Here is a 17,950-nt window from a genome sequence, read left to right on the forward strand (position 1 = left end):
GGGGCGGGGTGTTGGACTGGAGATAGCAGCCATGCATAGCGCTAGCAGCAGGGAAGGCTCTCACATAGCCTGCCAGGAGATCTGGTAGGGTAGAGAGGCAGCCCACAGTACATCAAACTTTCCTTGCTGGAAAGCAAAGCCTGGGCCCATTTTGGCTATCATCCCAGAAGAAGCTGCTTGCGGCCATGTTGTTTTGCTTTGAATCCTCCACCGTAATTATTTCTTTGACTTAATAATCGCTCTTGCTTTGTTTGTTTGCAAAACACACATTAAAACCAGTCACTTCACGGATTTCATTGCAAGCCAAACAGAAGAGAGCTGAAGTCAGTGATAAAGTCATCTGGTAATTCAAACAGCCAAGCGCTAAGAGGAGCTGCCCGGGTAGCTTTAGGTGCTGCCTAAGTGACAGTTTCGAGGCTCCTCTAGGATGGAGAGATGCTCTTTCTTTGCTGCTTGGTTTTAAAGTTGCGCCCTAGGGGGAGACACTAAACTGCAGTGATGCAGAAGGAAAAGCCGTGCTGACGCCCCACTGTTGTGCCAAGAACCCTTGAAAGCACTTGGGCACTATGCCATTTTGCTTCTGGACTCGAGATGAAGTAGCAGAGACTGGAGCTACCTCCTCCCCCATCACCTCTTTGCAAAGGTGCCAAACATGGTTTCTTTTTAAGCTCTGCTGCTGGCACCGTCCCAGCTTTATTTTCTGCTACGGTTTGGAAATTAGCTGGAGGGTGCTGCTTTCTCTAGCCAGGCTGCTGGAATGATCAGGCTCTCATATTCACGTCCATTCACTCGTATGCACAGTGCGCATGCACACTCATGCCCACAAATGCATGTGTGCACACTCTCATCCACACACACACATGTCATATCTCATTCTTGAAGACTATCTCTAGATAAAAGATCTCAAGTATAGAGCCCAATCCAAGGAGCATGAGAAGACCCCGCTGGCTTCAGTGACTTCAGTGGACTTTGCAGTGAGTCCCTCAAGAGGAGAAAGAACAGCAGACCCTTGGTTGCCTGACATGACTAGGCACTGCAGTCTCACATGTATGAATCCATCTCCTGAACTGAATGCCAATGCTTTTGGGAGGTTTGCCTCTTGAATGCAGCTTCTGAGAAAGATGCCAGTCTCAGTGGAGAGCCACTTTTTTCTTTGTCAGCATATACCTTCTGTAAGCTGTACCCAATGGAATAACACCAACCAGAGGACACAGATGGCTAGGATAAGAAAAAAGTAGCTTCAAATAGCAGCTATGTACCACCCACTAAGAGACAATAGCTGGACTATTCTCATACATGGTCTGCCTCCACCACCTGGTGGGCTCCCCAGAAAAACTTAGCAAGGGGAGGGAGAGTCGCAGCCTATGCACGCAGAAAAGAGATTTCCTGAGAAACCAAGCGGAAAGGGCAAGCAGAAAGTACTTCCTTCCCAGCAAATGCAGGGTCTGGGATCAGCCAGGCCTTCCTATGCTCTTCAGGAAGATCTCTATGCATATGGGGTGGGATGGCAGAGCAGCAAAGGTGTCGCACCCCAGACCCAGGAAAATGAGTTCGAGCCTGGTGTAAAGGCCTCCTGCCATGCAGCCCAGCTTCAAATGGGGACCTGGTCACTCAGCCAGAGGTGATACTTGCTAATCGCTGCCTTGCATGGTTTTGACTACAAAACCTGGGTGTAACTTAGATATAATAGGCAGAATGCTGATGTATCTAAATGTGCATGTAACCATCTTGTTGCTTTAACCCATTTCTCCCCCATTCCTATGACTGCATAGATAATTCTTCATTTGGAAGGCACTTTTCATCTATCAATCACCTGCCCATCACTGTGGCATTTAGGCATCTACCTCCTCCCCGCCTACCATCCTGACAGCTAGGCAGCCCCCAGTGGGTTTTCTTTCCTTTCATTCCAAATCTAATTTATGCATAGCTTCCTTCATATTTGCAAAACATAAAAAACCCCTTTAAAACTAAGAGGCTACTTTCCATTCCAGAGGTAGGTTATATTCTCCACTGCACACATGCATGCATATATTTGAACAAGTTTGATTCAGTGTAGCTGACACAAAAACCACTTAGTTGTTTCCCCTACATCATCCTAAGTTAATACTCCTGACAGGCTGCAAGAGGCTTTTCAGCAATTTTTCTATTTCAGCTCCCCCCACCCCTTTACCCATTCTCTGTCTCTTCTCTGCTGTAAAATTTCCTTTAGTCTAAAAAGCTGACCAAAGCCCTGCAATTTGTACCCATTGCATTTGAAACAAAAATTGAAAGGGTGTCTATGGATGAAGAATCAGACAACCTGAATCACTCAGATGGATTTTATTTATATGTTTCTCATTTTCTAAGAGGATGAATTTAACTGTTCAGGAAAAATAAGAGAGCAGAAACTTCAAGCTCCTTGCATTCTCACAACGGGACTCATTTTGCCTTTACCAGCATTTCTGAATGGCGGGGTTTCGCCACTGTTGCTTGCGATGAGCTCGGCTCGGCTCCATTCCTATTTGGGGGTTTTTTGGTGGGTTTGACGTGGTGCTCCTGGAACGGAGAGGCTGATATTGAACTGCAGAACACACTGCACGCCGCTCCCCAAGACTCCCCTTCTCGGCTCTGCTCCCTGCCCTCACCTGCGCCCCGACTATTCCAGAAATGAAGCCCCACAAAGCTCAGTCAATTCCTGACCTGTGCTCTTCGAGTCTTTGTGTTCTGGTGCATGTTTTCTAATGCTCCTAGATCCTGACATGCAGTATCCTCTGCTATTCCCCTCTTATACGTAGCTCTCCAACAGCACATTGCTCTGCAGGCCTGACCTGAAGCCCCACCTGGGCCTTGTCTCTTCTCACCCACCAGCAATCCTGACCTGTAGCAGCGTCAGTTCATCTGACTTTGTGCTTCCCGTACCGATAACAGTACTGTGCTTCTCAATCCTGACCCATAGCAGACCCCCGCTCCCTCCCAGCAACTCCAGTCCTAACCCCTTTGCAGCTCTCCTAAGGCATGGTAGTCCTGACCTTTTCTCCATTTTATTCCAGGACTCTCTCCTCTGTCTTATCTCTGCAGACACTCATGCAATTTGCTACCCGCAGCAGTAGCTTCATTTCCATGTTAGCATTACCCTCAGCAGGCAAGTTCTCAGTGTTGGCCACAAATGGTAGGTGGTCATATTTCCAATACAAACTTGCAAGCTATTTCAGGTGAGCAAGGTTAGAACTTCTATGACGTGTTATATTTCGATAGACAAGCATAAGAGAAAAAGAATAGAAAAAAGCTGATCTTGCTGATGAATTATTGAAGGAGAAGAGCACAATTAGGACTACAAAACAGCTCTTTAGAAATCTCGGTCCTTCAGTACTTTCTACTGAGGTTATTGGAATGCAAATAGAAGCAGGAGCAGCAGGAGCGGGGGGTGCTGACACAGGGCACTGCCCAGCATTGTGCATGTATTTGTGAATGGTTATTCTGCATCTGGAGGATGCATGGACCAGTAATCTGTATGCATATGTGCAGTTATTTTCCATCTCCAGGATCTCCTGAATCCCTATGGTGTATATGAATATTCTGAGGTTAACTCCATCATGGTCATGGATTGCTGCCAGCGATGAAGGCACAGAATACATTGTTTGGTTGGGATATTTAAGTAGTATTTTGGGTGGAAATAGGTTCCCCAGGCTCCTGGATTCTATCAGTTCTCTCTCTGGACTGTTTTATCGTTGTTTCTTATTTCTGTTATGGGAGCACCACTAGACCCTAACTCGCATCAGCACCCCATTGTCCCAGGTGCTGCGTAAAACGCCCTACAAGACAGCCTCTTCCCCCACAAAGCTTGCAATATAACAGCATAAAAGACGTAGGGCATGGGAAGACAGAAGCATTATGCTGCACCAACGGGGAACTGAAGTGCAAAGGGGGTCTCAATGCATCTGTGGCAGGGGTATAGGAATTAAGCTGAGACCTTTTGAGATCCCGTCCACAGGTTAACCACAAAACTAAACTGCCGCTTCCAGCACGTCTAGTTTCTGACGGATACTACACAGACAACTGACTGCTAGCTCCTAAAGAAAAACTTTGCTAAGAATACCTCATAGGATAACTTTGCTAGGGAAATCAGTCGTCTTTATGATTGATCAGGTAATTGTTTTACTTTTTCCTCTATTCAGTCATTGTTCAAATGTTTCCTTTTGTTTTTCCTTTGCAATTGCTTCTGAAAGACTGGCTTCTTATCATTTTCCCTTTTTTAAACGCCTGTAAATATTTAGCCGACAGTATTGCTAGACTTGTAAATAAATGTGCATAGCTTTGCTGTTCCCCACCCCCAGCTCTTTTTTTCTTTCGCTGTTAATCTCCTGAACAGTAACTGGGAAAGGAAGAGAGTACGACACCAGTACTGGGTGAAAAATAAGAAGAAACCACAATTCCACCCAGTATTTTTCTTTGAAATCTCAAGAAAAGAAATAGTAAAAAAAAATCCTCAAAATGTTGATTCTAAATGTTTAACTAGCTTTCATTCAAATCGGGGGTTGGCAGCGTTTTGGGGCAGAATGCCAAAAACACCTGCAACCTCAACTTGGCATGCCAGCAGGGCAGGCACAAGGGGCCCAATCCTTGTTGTGGCAGCAGAGCCCTGGTCCTTTCCCCAACGCGGGCGTCCCAAGCAAAATGCCTTTGTGTGCCACACACTGGCACGCATGGCAGGGGTTGCCCATCCTCGATCTAAAGATGACAGAACAAAGAGCAATGGTCTCAAGTTGTAGCATGGGAGGCTTAGGTTGGATGTTAGGAAAAAAAACCTTCTCATTAGGAGGCTGGTAAAGCTGGAACAGGTTACCCGGAGAGGTGATGGAGTCTCCGTCCTTGGAGGTTTTTCAGGCCCAGCTAGACAAAGCCGTGGCTGGGATGATCCAGCTGAGGATGGTCCTGCTTCGAGAAAGGGGGTGGATGAGATGACCTCCTGAGGTCCCTACCAACCCTCATCTTTTATTATTCAAATAGGCCTCCACACAGGAGCAGCTTCCGGGTACCTACCTGCTCACTAGGGCAAACCACTGGGTAGATGTGAAAAGCCCAAACTCATTTCTAACTTGTAGTGAGTCACTCAGTCTCCCTGGTCCTCAACTGCACTCAGCTCAACTCTTTTGGGGGGGAAAAAAAATTCAGGAGTGCACAATACTAGAAATCTAGCAAAGGAATTTTAAATAAATTGCCTGGTTCATTTAAATAACAGAGCAGATCTAAATCAACAAATGAGCTCTCTTGCATTCCTGGATTGTAATGAAGACAATACAGGATTTATTATTCAACATCTTTCAGGCAAGCTGCTACCAAAAAACCCTCAGTAAAATTAAGCGGTGGACCTGCAATCACGCCAGCCCTGGGGAACTCGGCACCGGCCACAGAGACAATGGGACCGCGCACATTCATAAAGTTCAGCACGGGCTCAGGTCTTTGCAGGCCTGGGTCCTTTGGAGAGGAAAGCTTCTAACATGCAGATTTAAAGATGGGGATAGGAGTGAGATAAGGTAATACATAGCCAGGGAAATGCAGGAATTGTTCCATCTGGCAGGAGCTGTTAGGAAAAGGTCCTCTATCGGGAGGACAAAGAGCATACAAAGGGGAGAGAGGAGGTAGGTGCTAGAGAAGTGGGAAGACGAGTGCCAACCAGCGAGTACAATCCACTGAGGCTTGCTGCAGTGCCCATGCTCATGGACTCTGCTGGAGAGCTCTTCAGCTGAGAATACAGGACAGCTAGGTTGCAGCTCTGCCTTTGTCAGGTATCCACCTCAAGAAGTCAGTCCTTATCTGTGTGTCTGTTCCCCACACATTGCCTTGCTTAAGATATTGCATACATGATGGACAATGTATTTATTGAGGTTTCCTTGTACACTAATATAACCCCTCCCCTGCTGATTGGGAGAAAAGCCCTCATTTTGTATTTGAGTAAATCCAGCAGTTAGTTTATTAGATATGTCCCCTGTTCAGCATGAAAGGGTTCAAAACCAGATGCAGATATTGTGTGTTTCTAATTGCCAGCAGCCCCGGATCTTACTCCACTCCATCTTTTGCAGCCCTGTTCCTCTGGCTGCCAGCAAAAGGCCTCTGCACCACGTGCCCGTCAAAGCAGAACAGCACAAAATGATTACTTTATAATGAAGGTGTTTACAAAGGCAATTATGTTCCATTTATTGCAAATGAGTGATGAGTCCCCTCACGCCATCTAGGGCTCCTCTCCTATAATTCGCACATTGTCATTATTTGGCAAGGTGGCTGCCGCAGCAGCAGACCCAATTAGTGGTGCCAATAAAGTTTATGGCACAGTACATCACCACCAAGGTGTCTACAGTCCCTGGTAGGTGGCTACAAAGGACGGGCGAGTCAAGTACCAGAAGCACCTCGCACTAGCCGCAGCTGCGCGGAGAAGCCCAAGAGGGCTGTAGGAACGCCTTGCCAGCACATGGCAGGTTTGCTGAGGTCAACAGCTTGTGCCTCCTTCCAGGTGCCATCCACCTGCATTAGGGCAGGCAGTTTGGATTATGTGCTCTGAGGATCTCGCCCTAACTAGGGTTTGCAGCAGCAATGTGCAAAGAGGCAGGGAAAATAGGTGGTAAGGGAAAGGAAGGAAGGGAGGCTGAAAGAACCTGTGCTGTAATGCCGTTCTGTAGCCACATTCGCTTTCTATCTCCAGCTGCAGGCAACAATTTACTACAAACCCTTTATGCTTAATACGGTCCCCAGAGCACATATATCACTGGTATGCGTGGTAGAGTCTCCGGTGCACGCTTTCGCCCCAGCACGACTGCCATACCCTCCAAATGGGAAGCAGGAGGCACAGTCCCCTGTGCTCACTTTGTTTCAAGAGCATTTGGAGTCATCCCTTGTGCATGCACCACCAGCTTCCAAATGTGAAGCGTGGTTTCTCAGGCATGCGTTCCTGGCTCTGCTTGTTGCATGCTCCTTGCTTATACCTTGCAAGGCCTGGTTTCTGCTGCAGCACTTTGCTCTGTGCTGCTTTGATTCACTTGTTGGTTCAATTCCCAGCATTTTGCCTATTCCCAGTGCTCATCTCATTTCAACAAGCTTCTCATTTCCTAGTGTTTGTTTAGTTTCAGTGCTGGACCCTGTTCAATATTTGTCTCTTCATCCTCACTATTTGCTCTTATTTCCATGTGTTTAACATGTATATTTGTTGCCATCTGTCTGGTAATCGCAGCTGCTTCGCTCACCGCTGCAGCCCTTCTTGAGGACTGCTGGAACCAGCATTTCACGCTCTTCTCAGCTTGACTCGAGGAATGCGCACAAATGTGTCGGGCCACTGGTGCAACAGACCTGTAGGGAATAAGTGAACAGGATGTAGGGTGAGGAGGCTTCCAGAGCAGGACAGGACAGGACATCAAGCAAGAAGTCTGTGAGCTATGAGAAGAGTGGAGTCTTATGCAAGCCAGTCATATGTCAACTGTGTCGGTGCATGCATTAGAGTCCTATGGCTGGTCCACACAAGAGGATAAGATATTTCTGGCAGATACTGGTTAGCCGAGGTAGCAGAAGGCCACATTGAATGTCTCTAGTTCAGGTTATGCTGCTGACCAACAGCAGGGTTATTGCAAAATCTTTACTGCTGACCTTGCTTTTTCTCTGTAACTTGGGGACATTTCTCTGTGGGATTTAATGCAGCAAAGGGGAGTGTATTTGGCTTAGTGTGCATACAGCTTTTACTTCGCCAGAGTCTTTCCTGTAGTATCCTTAGAAACTCATCCTCCCCTCTCCATTGTGCAGTGGAGATCATAGTTTTGAAGATGGGGAAACCAAGGCTCATAGCTGATGTGATGCCTAGGTAATGAGTGAGGTAAGGAACTAGTTACACAGGTATGAAGTCTTTCAGATTATCAGGAAGAGAGCAAGCAGTAGGTACCGCAAGTGTCCTCACTCCCCTGTTTTACAATGATAATAATATCATACTGTTTTTGTGAGGCAAAGTGTTATTCTCTGCTTCTATAGACCAAAGATAAAAGGCCTCGCTCTCAAGGTCGCACAGGTAAAGAAGGGCACAGGCAGCAATGACATTTTCATGCAATCAGCCCCTTGAAAGCACTCAGCAGCCATGCCCTTACAGAAGGGCATGGCTGCAGAGTGCTTTAAAAGTGTCTGATCATGTGACCATCTGAACCCTCATTGTAGAAGGGTTCAGATGAAGGCGCTCCAAAGCGGAGTGCTTTCATTAACATCTGTCAGCCCATGACGGGAGCAACGCTGGGCTGTTACAGCCCATCCCCACCTCCACTGCTGTCTTCAGAATAGTGGCAGGGGGGAAGGGAGCTCTGTCTGAGGTTTGCCCAACCTGTGCTAAAGGGTGGGGTGGGTGGCTTGGAGACGCCCTCTCTAAAGTAGGGGGGCTCCAATCCACCCTCTCCACCCTCCGGTGCAGGTTGGGCAAGCCCCAGACAGAGCTCCCTCCCCTCTCCCACTCCCCATTTTGAAGACAGCACTGGGGTTGGGGGGCAACGCTAGGGGAGACAAACTGCAGAAATGCAGCTGCTCCAAACCAGAGCTCAATCCCTCAACCCCCCCGGACCCAACACCAAACATCTGTTGGGTCAGGGGTGCGGGAGAAAATGCTGTAACTCATGGCGCATCCTGTAAAGCACCATGAGTTACAGCAGGGAGCTACACATCTGTCAGGAGAGCTAGCATCAGAACCAGCAGTAGACCTAGAAGAAGACTTGTCTCACAATCCTCATTGCTGCAAGAAGATTGCATGTAGAATTGCTGGTCTGTTGTCTTAGCTCCCCTTCCTTCCCATTTTGCGATAAGTTTTGGCTTGCACGACTTGTCTGGTTATTATTTCTGAGGTGCTTACAGACAGACTAATATGTCCTTACATGATTTCTAATGTTTGGGGGCTGGAAAAATGGAAATCAATATGAAAAGAAAAGAGAAAAAATGAAGATACACTGAGTGAGACGGGAGCTGGAATTAGAATACAGCAGTTTAATGCTCCCAAGAAACAGCCTATTGTTTCTTATCAGATTTCCTCTTGAACAAGCAATTGTGAAGCCAACCTGTCCAGAGAAATGAGCTGTCATTCCACACGATGAACAAACACCATTGATTTTAACATGCGGGGGGAAACAAACAACTCACTGTGCGGGGTGCTGGAGCCTATCGCTGGTGAGAGGCATTCAGCGGGAAATAAATGCCCCATTTTGTTAAGTCTTCAGGTGAAAATCTTTGGAGGCAGCAGAAATCTGCAGAGGGCTGGGTGGAGGGGAGGGAGACAGAGAGCAGAGCGGAAGAGGGAGACAGAGCTAGCTCCATCCTATGGTAATAATCAAGGCCCAATCCAGCACCCTTTACTCACCTTGTCTGAAATTCAACCGTGCACAGACCCATGCAGCACTTAAATCACTGACTACTTAAGAAGGGTGTAACTGGTGCTCAAGCCTCTTGCTGGCTTTTGGCACTGGGTAAAATTCACCCATGAAGCATACTCATTCTTGGCACTCATCCCACTAAAATCGGTGCAAGCAAAAATGTGAAAACCAAATACCACCCCCCCCCCCCCAAAAAAAAATAAACAACAACAAAAAACAACCTGATAGCACATACCCCAGCTGTGGAGCGCATCCCCAGACACTCATGTCATGCATTCTGATAGGAAGGCAATGCAGGTTTAAGATTTTAGCCATGGGTTGATGGTGCTGGGCTTGCAGACCCAGGCACTCAAGATATACTGAGGCACCAAACGATAGGAGAGAGATCGGGAGTGCTATTGACTCCTCCATCCCCACTTATACTAAGTGAGGTAGGAACCTCAAATGGGGGCTATACTCAGTGAATGAAATTCAGGGCTTGGGTGCCTAAGTGCTTTGAAGGCTTTGAGTCTCCCTTTGGCCATGCCTGTACCATTTTGTCAAGCCCAGAGCTGCCACCAAGGGCATAAACCCTGCTATAAGCCATGGAAGATGTTTCAGGTCCATGGGAATGGACTAAAATAGCATGCTAGACCATAGGTTTATGTCTGTAGCTCCCATATAATTCAGAAGTGCAGGATGGGGGGAGTTTAAGGCTCAGCTATATGCTCACAGACGTTACTCTGGGATCGTATGGGTTACAACCTGCCTAGAAATAATCAGTTGAAGGGAAAGGGCAGTTCTGGCCTTATGGACAAGTATAACGGATGCAGAAGGACATAGAGCAGTGCTGTGCTGGAGGGAGGCGGGGTTAGGCATTAATGGACATTTCTTCCAGCTTCCTCAGACCCTTATTCCAGAAAGGGAAGGGGAGAAAGGCCATGGAGGACATGTCTGTAGAGTGCTGTTGAGGAAATGGATCCCCTCTCACTTAGTGTTCATTTGCTCTCCCTCCTCAAGGGTCCCCTTCTCTGCTGTCCTTGTAATTTCCATGGGCTCCACTTGATGGGCATGACATGGAAGAAATACTTAAACCGTAATGAAAGCCATATATCTTCTGCCAAGAACAGCCAGGGCTGGGGATGGATGCACACCCTTCATTGCAGGTCGGGTACAGTCTGAGACACGTGGCAGCACAAAATCAACCCAGGCCTGGAAGGGTCACAGCAGGACCTTGATGGCAAGGCTCAGTTCTCGAAGATTGATAGTCCTGAGAGAGGTTTTTGGACCTCATGCAGCAGAGCCAGTGCAGTCCCAAGTCTCAGAGCTGTGACTCCCAACATAAGGTAGCCCATCCATCTCTGCCAGTTTGAGTCCTGTTTTCTTTTGGGGGGGTGGGGTACATGTGCGGCAAGGAAGGGCACTTAGAAGATTGGTCCTTTACCCTTTTAAAGTAGCTCATCATCACCCTATCCCTGTCACACAAGTGGCAGGCATAAGCCAGCAACAGACCTTTTGCTGTTCATCAGCGTGTCAAATCCCATGTTGATCAGAGAGAGGGGAGGATGTCAAGTAGCAGGCACAGTCTCCTGGGGCATGGAAATGTGTGCATTTCAACGGCTGCTTCGCTCCTCCTTGCTGCTCTCTGGCCTCACTGCTTCGCTCGCTGCCTCACACCGCATTAGCGTTCTGCACTCCTACAAGCCAAAGCCTTTTATTTAACCTGGCAGCTCTAACTTTTGCAAAGATTCTTCCTTTACCATCCCTGCTTCGACCCCCCCCCCCCCTCTATTTTTCCACACCCTGGGCATGTCTGGCTTTCACCTGCATTGCAATAGTGACAGGGATCCTGGCACTGACGGGGTCAGTTTGCAGAGTAATGGTATCTGCTGCAGGGATTTAGGGAGGTGTTTTTAGCACTTCGCATCCCGAGTAGGTAACACAGCAAGTTGCAACAAGCAGGCACTGAACCTTTGGAACAATATCACCATCCAGAGGGTTACTTAGCAAATAAAACACCCTGTAGCTACAGAGAAGCATGTTCCTGCAGATTGCCTGGCAATTACACACACAATAGACCTGCACTTAGTAGACCCAAATGTATTGACCATAATAATCCTTCACTTTTATATACTGCCTTTCATCCCAAAGGATCCGAAGTGTTTTACAGGCTGTATACACAGGGCTCACTTCATCCACCACTGAAGTGCAGCCAGCTCCCATTGGGATGGTACACAGCAGCTGTTTAACACTAGCTTGTGCCAACATTATGCAGCAGGTTAAGGCAGGAAGCCAATCCTGCATGTGCCCCACAAGCTGCAGAAGGGCAGGGAGGCAGACAACTTCCCAAATTAATATTTGGCTACAGCGCAGGAGACTGGGGTTTCGTTCTTGTTCCTCCTGTGTGCCCTTGGTCAAGTCGCTGAGTACTTTCTCCATGCTTCCCTTCCCCATCTGTAAAGTGCGAATGATTACATTTTCCTCCCGCGTGACTTAGTTTATAGCTGCAGTAGTAGTCAACGTGCAGGTGATTTTGATTTAGCTTGTGAGTAGATGTCAAACATCTGGCTCCCACCTCTGTTCCTAGTCGCCACAAGTGCTTTGAGGATGACAGTCGCAAGAGTAGGTCTTATTGCCAAACCCGTTGATCCACCAACAGCTCCTCGGCAAGAAGAGCTTCGGATAACATCCCATTTCCCTTGTGCCTTCACCCATCATCTATTAGCTGTGCCCAAAACTCAGTCCTAATCCCCATGTATCCTGACCTCTAGTTCAGCGAAACACAGCTCCTGCCACCTCTCTCATTGCATCAGAGAGATCATGGGGTCCAGCTTCCCTGCACTTGCTTGTCTTCATTGATACAGTTCATGGGCTCCTGGAAACTGTGCTGGGTTAAAAGAAAATAATCACCGTGTGCCACTTTGCAGCCCAGATTGATCAACTGTTAATGCAATTAGACTGGTTATACAGCACTACACTAGCATATTGCCATTAACACGTTCACATCCCTCATGAGTGCCGCAACCAAGTCAGACAGTTTAATAGTTTCATAGTTTTAGGGTCGGAAGGGACCTAATAGATCTTCTAGCCCGCCCCCCCGCCAGGGCGGGAGAACAACAAAAGAACCCTAAACAAAAAACGGGACTCAAATGAGTCCAGCCAGGTAGGTATCCAGCCTCTTCTTAAAGATCCCCAGGGTAGGGGCCAGCACCACCTCCCTTGGAAGTTGGTTCCAGCTCCTAGCCGCCCTAACTGTGAAGTAGTTTTTTCGGATGTCCAATCTGTACCTCCTCTCCATCAACTTGTGCCCATTACTCCTTGTTATGCCAGTGTGGGCTAGGGGAAACAGCGTCTCCCCCAAACCCTTCTGGTTCCCCCTAGTGAGTTTATAGACGGTCACCAGGTCCCCCCTCAGCCTTCTCTTGTGGAGGCTGAATAGGTTCAAGTCCCGCAGTCTCTCACTGTAGGGTCTGCCCTGTTGTCCCCGGATCATGCGGGTGGCCCTCCTCTGGACCCTCTCCATGTTGTCCACATCCCTCCTGAAATGGGGCGCACAGAACTGGACACAATACTCCAGCTGCGGCCTGACCAGCGTCGCATAGAGGGGGAGGATCACCTCCCTGGCTCTACTCGAGATGCACCTGTGGATGCACGACAAGGTCCGGTTAGCCCTGCCAACCATGACCTCGCATTGTCGGCCCATGTTCATCTTGCAGTCAATAATGGCACCAAGATCCCTTTCCGCCTCCGTGCTCTCAAGTAGGGAGTTCCCCATCGTATAAGTGTGCTGCTGGTTCCTACTACCCAAGTGCAGCACCCTGCACTTGTCCGTATTGAAACACATCCTGTTCCTGTTTGCCCACCCCTGTAACCTATCCAGATCCTTCTGCAATCTCTCTCTCCCTGCTAGCGTGCTCACCTCCCCCCAAATTTTGGTGTCATCAGCGAATTTAAACAGGTTGCTTTCCACCCCAACATCAAGATCGCTGATGAAGAAATTGAACAGCGCAGGCCCCAGGACCGAGCCCTGGGGGACTCCACTACCCACCTCCCCCCAAGTCGAGTATGATCCATCCACCACCACCCTCTGAGTGCGACCCTTCAGCCAATCTGCAATCCATCTGACTGTGTAGGCATCTATGCCACAGTCGCCTAGTTTATTAATTAGGATGGGGTGAGAGACGGTGTCAAAGGCCTTGCTGAAGTCCAGAAAGACTACATCCACCGCGACACCTGCGTCCATGGCCTTTGTGACCTGATCATAAAAGGCAATCAGGTTGGTCTGACATGATCTCCCCCTAATAAATCCATGCTGATTGCCCCTGAGCATCATCTCGGATGCCGGCCCATCACAAATGTGCTCCTTGATGATCTTCTCAAAGAGCTTCCCCAGGATTGAGGTAAGACTGACGGGCCTATAATTGCCCGGGTCCTCCCTTTTCCCTTTTTTGAAGATGGGGACCACATTAGCTACCTTCCAATCGTCTGGCACCTGGCCCAAGCACCACGATCGCTCGTAGAGCCGTGCCAGGGGCCCTGCAATAACCCCAGCCAGCTCCCTCAGCACCCTGGGGTGGAGAGCATCCGGACCCGCTGACTTGAACGCGTCCAGCCCCTCCAGAAGCTCTCTAACCCGGTCCTCCCCAACCTGAGGTCTGAAGGCGATCCCCTCGCGTCCGGCTTCTATCACAGCAGGGAAGTCCCGGTCCCTGCACAAGAAAACGGAGGTGAAGAATTGGTTAAAGAGGTCCGCTTTATCCTCTGACGCAACCACCAGATTGCCCCGCATATCCTGCAGGGGCCCCACATTACCCGGCGCCTTCTTCATCCTCCCAATATATTTGAAAAAGGACTTTTTGTTATCCTTAATCCTGGACGCTAATCCGAGCTCTATCTCCGCCTTGGCCTTCCTAACAGCCCGCCTGCAGGCCCGAGCAGAGGAGGTATACTCCTCTTTGGAGATTACACCCCCCTTCCACCGGGCGTACGCCACCCTTTTGGCAAGCAGGCATTCCCGGACACCCTTGGTGAGCCAGGGGGGCTTTTGGACACTCCTGCCCGCCTTGCTTCTTGTCGGGATGGACACCCCTTGGGCCCCGAGTATCGTTTCCTTAAGGAACGACCACTCCTCTTGGACGCTGAGTTCCTCTGCCCTCAAGGACCCCAGTTCCTCTCCCACTAATCTCCTCATCTCACTGAAGTTGGCCCTCCTGAAGTCTAGGGCCACCACCTTGCTGCGGGCCCTTGACACTCTACGCTGGATGGTGAATTCCAGCACGCGATGATCACTATTGCCCAGGTGGTCAAGAACCTGGAGGCCTCTTACCAGGTCGTCGCCTGCGGCCAGGACCAGGTCCAGCAGAGCATCTCCTCTGGTGGGACTGTGCACCTCCTGAATCAAGTGGAGGTCCTGCAACTCGGCCAAGAACCTCCTGGAGCGGTCCGTCCCGGCTGACTGCTCCTCCCAGCAGATGTCCGGGTAATTAAAATCGCCCATGACAACTACATCCCTTGCTTTTAGTGTCTCCGCAAGCTGGCCTGAAAATTCCCTGTCCAGCTCCTCCTCTTGATTGGGGGGTCTGTAATAGACCCCCACCGTCAAATCCCTCTCGCCTTGCCCCCCCTGGATCTTGACCCAGAGCACTTCAGCTTGCCCTTCCCCTGACCCCATTCTGCTGGCAGAGGATGTGTAGTGCTCCTTGACATAGAGTGCCACCCCACCCCTTTTCTGCCTTCTCTATCCCGCCTGTACAGCCTATAGCCCCTAATGTTAACTGCCCAGTCATGGGATGAGTCCCACCACGTCTCTGTTAACCCTACGACATCTGGATTTGAACTAGCTATTCTAAGGGCGAGTTCCTCCTGTTTGTTCCCCATGCTACGAGCATTGGTGTACAGGCATTTAAGGCCTTGCAAGACTGTGTGCCCCCCCCCGATTAGGCAGACCATCAGGACCCCCATTATTTACCTTTGCACCCCTTGCCCTGATGGCGTCTCCTCGTCTTCCTGCAGCCCCCTCCCCCGGCGAGTCTAGTTTAGTTAGTCTAGTTAGTTAATGAGCCTCACACTTCCATCCTCCAGTTTCATTGTCTTAATATTAATTGGAATATCTTCTAGTGTTAATGTTCTGCTGCTCCACTTGCAATGGTCGAAGTTCTTCCCCTCGCCTTTTCATTTCCCTATTTTTGATTGGATTCAGAGCCTGTAATAGGATAGCCATCGGACAGCTACGGCAAAGGCGGCTGATGCCATGCACAGGGAGCAGGGGTTTGTGGGACAAGCTTAGGAGCAGTGTACGCAATATGCATATCCAGTATATTCAGGTTTAGAAAAAACATATACTTGACTCTCCTTGGTCAGGGCAGAATATAGCACTAAACTTGAACTTTCAGGAACCCTGCGACTTAGGATGCCATGTCTGTCTGTACACCTGATTGCTTTTTGCAGGGTATTCTGGCATGGCATGTGATTAAGACTAATGAAGTATTTAAGCTTTTTGGCAAGTTTCTTTCTAGTATAGAGAGAACCAGCAGGGTCACACACTGCCTGTGGGTTTGCACTATTTGATGCCTGGTTACGTTCTTAAACTTTTGGAATGAATTTTAGCAATCCAGACAAGAGTTAGGAGCTCATGGGGCTGGGCAGAAGCATGCATAATGCATACACATTATTAGGAACCAGTATGGGCTAGTGATAAGAGCACTAGACTAGGACTCGGGTTTCTCTTAGCTGTGCCATTGGCCAGCTGGCTGCTTTGCTAAATTACTTAATCTCCCTGTGCCTGAGTTTACCTTTGAAATATACTGATAGGAAGCATTATTCAAGAGTTAGCTATTATTGCTATTATTACTATTATTATGCATGTGAATCAGCCTGTGTTTCTCTGGGTATCTCTTTTTGAACCCAAGCTAAATACTAATCAACTTCCTTTTGCTCACTAAAAGGTAGAACTGTAGAAAAAATGTTTCATGAAACATGAATAATAATACCAGTCATCTCATATCTATAGGCTGTTTCATCCATAGATGATAACTTGCTTTAGAAAGGAAGTATCATTCATCTCAATTTTACCTATAGGGAAACTAAAATAGGTGTTAGGGATCATAATATCATAGTACTTAGGGTCAGAAGGGACTTAAACAGATCATCAGGTCCAACCCCCTGCCCTGGGCAGGAATGGGTGCTGGGATCATATCACCCCAGCCAATTAAGTACAACTAAGAATAGAAACTAGGTACAAAATCAGGGAATCGATATGCTAGCACGTGAAATAGGTAGGTAGATAGCCAAAGCTATGCAGAGCTTTGAGCAAAACAAAACTAATTTGTGAGCAAACCTATGTAGAATTTACTAACTTCAATTTAAAACTAGGCAAAATATGGCACTCTGGACTGATCTGCTTTTTCATAGGGTTAGAGTGTTGTTGTAGCTGTGATAGTCCAGGTATTATATAAAAAGCAATGATGATATGTTTTCTTGCACTAACTATATACCATATTTACTCAAATATAAAATGACCCTCATTATAAGGCATTCCCCCCCCCCCCCACAATAATTAGATTCTGCACATGGAAGATGTATACATTTGTTATACTTTTCCAGTTAAAGAATCTAATTATTGGAAGTTTGTCTTGAATTTTTCTCCCTCCCACTGCTACAGCAGGAAAAATAAATCTGTGGGGCTCAGGTAGGCTCTTTGCCTTCTGGGCCCCAAATTCCCCACCCCTGCCCCATCTTTACAGTTAGACCCTGCTCTCCCTGAGCACAGGGAAGTAAAGAGGAAATTTGAAAAAAATGACCTTGAAATAAACACACCTGTAGTAATTTGCATATAGCACCCATAAACTTAGTTCATCCAGAAATGATCCATTTTAACTGTTTGGAAACTGCTGCAAGTTTTAGCATTCATACCTACTCCATAAAACCACTTTGGCAACTACTTATATATAATACAAACCTTCTTTTTTAATTTTGTTTCAAGGGCCAAAACAGTTCCAGATTCTATTGGGCAGAGCCCAATAGGCAAGTTCCCGATTTCCAATGAGCAGAGGCAAGTCTGTGTGGATGTACCACTAGGCAAGTATCCTTCCCAAACCCATCAAACAGGCTATAGATACTCCCCAAATCTGTGGCAGGCATCCAGCGTGCAAGCCCAGGGCCCAGAGACCCTGGAGTTTGGATGCCCCCCATGTCTCACTTGCTTCTAGCCAAAAGGCTGGGGAGCAAGCCAGGGGGGAAACAAGAAAGCAATACCTCCACCCCCCCATTGCCACAAAATTGTGCAATTGAGTTTCCTGCATTTGGGGTCACTTGCAGGGGTCAACCTGCCCAGAGTACAGGGGACAGACCTCACCCTGGGAAACCACCTTCTCGATCGTGGTATTTATTTATTTATTTAATTGAATTTGTATCCAAGGCCCAATTAGCCAAAACTAATTCCAAATCCAAGAGTCCAGAACCATAAGTGGCCCTACTACCAGCAAACAGTACAAAATTACTCCAAAGCCAAAAAGGTCAAGATTTAGCATATAGCTCACTGAGCTGGGCCCCACCAGTCAACAGCATTTCAACCCATGGTGGCTCAGCACTGCTCAGTATGTGCGTTTACTCCA

General features: G+C 48.0%; 1 long non-coding RNA gene and 1 pseudogene across 1 annotated transcript in view; one reads left to right on the top strand and one right to left on the bottom strand.

Moving 5' to 3' along the window:
- The window catches only part of LOC102378941, a 54,474-nt gene that overhangs the window by 22,693 nt on the left and 13,831 nt on the right, over nt 1-17,950 (top strand). The window lies entirely within an intron of this gene.
- LOC112550218 lies at nt 17,568-17,741 on the bottom strand (annotated as a pseudogene).

The sequence above is a fragment of the Alligator sinensis genome, unplaced genomic scaffold (assembly GCF_000455745.1).
Source record: "Alligator sinensis unplaced genomic scaffold, ASM45574v1 scaffold98_1, whole genome shotgun sequence".
Lineage (NCBI taxonomy): Eukaryota > Metazoa > Chordata > Crocodylia > Alligatoridae > Alligator > Alligator sinensis.